The 1,757-nt window shown below is 33.3% G+C and overlaps 1 non-coding gene across 1 annotated transcript; it reads right to left on the minus strand.

Annotated features, from left to right (window-relative positions):
- Window positions 1-829: 829 nt before the first annotated feature.
- On the minus strand, window positions 830-940 carry LOC111766354 (U6 spliceosomal RNA). Its single transcript, XR_002798428.1, has one exon. It is a non-coding gene; the product is annotated as a U6 spliceosomal RNA (small nuclear RNA).
- Between the last annotated feature and the right edge of the window lie 817 nt (window positions 941-1,757).

Genomic DNA, 1,757 nt, shown 5'->3' on the forward strand with positions numbered 1-1,757 from the left:
TGATCCAACTGACATGGCACTGAACTCTAGAGCCATCTGCCATGATCATAGCACCCGTGTGTCTTTGTAGCCCTCAGGAAAATCAGTATTTGGGGTTGTATCTACTTTGGCTGTCTCTGGGACGCTGCTGAGGCATGCTTAAGGGTGACCTCTTTGATGAGTTCCCGACTCTCTTTTGGTAGGAGGATTTTAACGACTCATTCTGTCTCTTTATTTGTGATTGCTTTGTTGAGATCATTTATTTCTTCTTACATCAATGTAGGCTTCTTTTGTGTTTCTAGGAATTTGCCCATTTCTTCTAAGTTTTCCTTTTTGTTAGAATATATTTTTTCAAAATATCCTCTTATGATAGTTTTATTTCTGTGTGGTCAGTGGTGATATCCCTTTCTCATTTCTTATTTGTGTATTTGCATCTTCTCCCTTTTTTTCTTTGTTAGTCTAGCTAAGGGTTTGCTAATTTTACTGGTCATCTCAAAGAAGCAGCTGTTTGTTTTTTTAATTATTTTCTAGAACTTTCTTATTTTCTATTTCATTTCATTCTGCTCTGATCCTTTTTTTCATTTCTTTCTACTTCATTGGTGTTAGTTTTTTGTTTTGTTTTGTTTTGTTTTACTAATTCCTCCAAAGGTGGATTTAAGTCTTTAATTTTAGTTCTTTCTTCTTTTTTGGTGCATGAATTTATGGCTATGAATTTCCCTTTCAGTACAGCTTTTGCTGCATCCCATATGTTTTGTTATGTTTTGTTAGCATTTTCATTTGTTTCAAGGTAGTTACTGATTTCTTTTAAGATTTCTTCCTTGACCTACTGAAGTCTAAGTGTGTGCTGTTTGAAAATATGGAATGCTTCATGAATTTGCATGTCATCCTTGCACAGTGGCCATGCTAATCTTCTCTGTATTGAACCCATTTTAGTATATGTGAGGCTGAAGTGTGTGCTGAAAATCACTTTTATTTGATTTATTTTCATCATTCAACTTTAAATTTATTATTGATATAGTTGGATTAATATCTACCATGTTTATAATTTTCTATTCAATATACTTTTAAAAAAATCTTATCTTTATTCCTCTCTTTTGTTACCTTTTCTGGTTTTCCTTATTTCATGTGATTCCATTTCATCTTCTGTCTTGGGATATAAGTATATTTGTTTTTTAAATAGTAATTTTTCTAGAGTTTGCAATATATATTAATTAATGATTTCTTCTCATAGACAATTAACACTATGTCTCCTCATGTATAATTCTGTTTCCTTTTACTATATTATTTCAAATTACTTCCCCTCTTTCCTTATGAAATTTCAGCCACTATTTTCTTAAACATATGCTATAATCTCCCAATATACTGGTGGCAGTTGGAGATTATTTTATGAATCCCAAAAAGATAAATATTAAATTTTTAAATTAATCTATTCCTGGGGATGTGATACCCTTTGTATTAAATTTGGTTGAGGACCCTTTGATTAGATTGCTTGGAAAGATCAATTTAGGGATTTTGATTGTACTACGTCAGTGACTCATGACTCAAATTGAGTCTCCACTCTCTTCCTGCATATGATATAAACTGTTCCACAGAGAGAGAGAGATACACAAACACTAGGAAAAAAAAAGCCATCATATATCATCTGCCACTTGAGAGACTAGAATATTGCTAAGAATGAAGCCCTCAGGAGGCTGGGCCAATGGAGCAGTTCAAGAGGAGATAGTGATTCCAAAGGAGAACGCTGAGATTGGTGACCATCTTGTTTTGCAATGTGCCTG

This window comes from Dasypus novemcinctus, chromosome X (genome assembly GCF_030445035.2).
Source record: "Dasypus novemcinctus isolate mDasNov1 chromosome X, mDasNov1.1.hap2, whole genome shotgun sequence".
In the NCBI taxonomy this organism is placed as follows: Eukaryota; Metazoa; Chordata; class Mammalia; order Cingulata; family Dasypodidae; genus Dasypus; species Dasypus novemcinctus.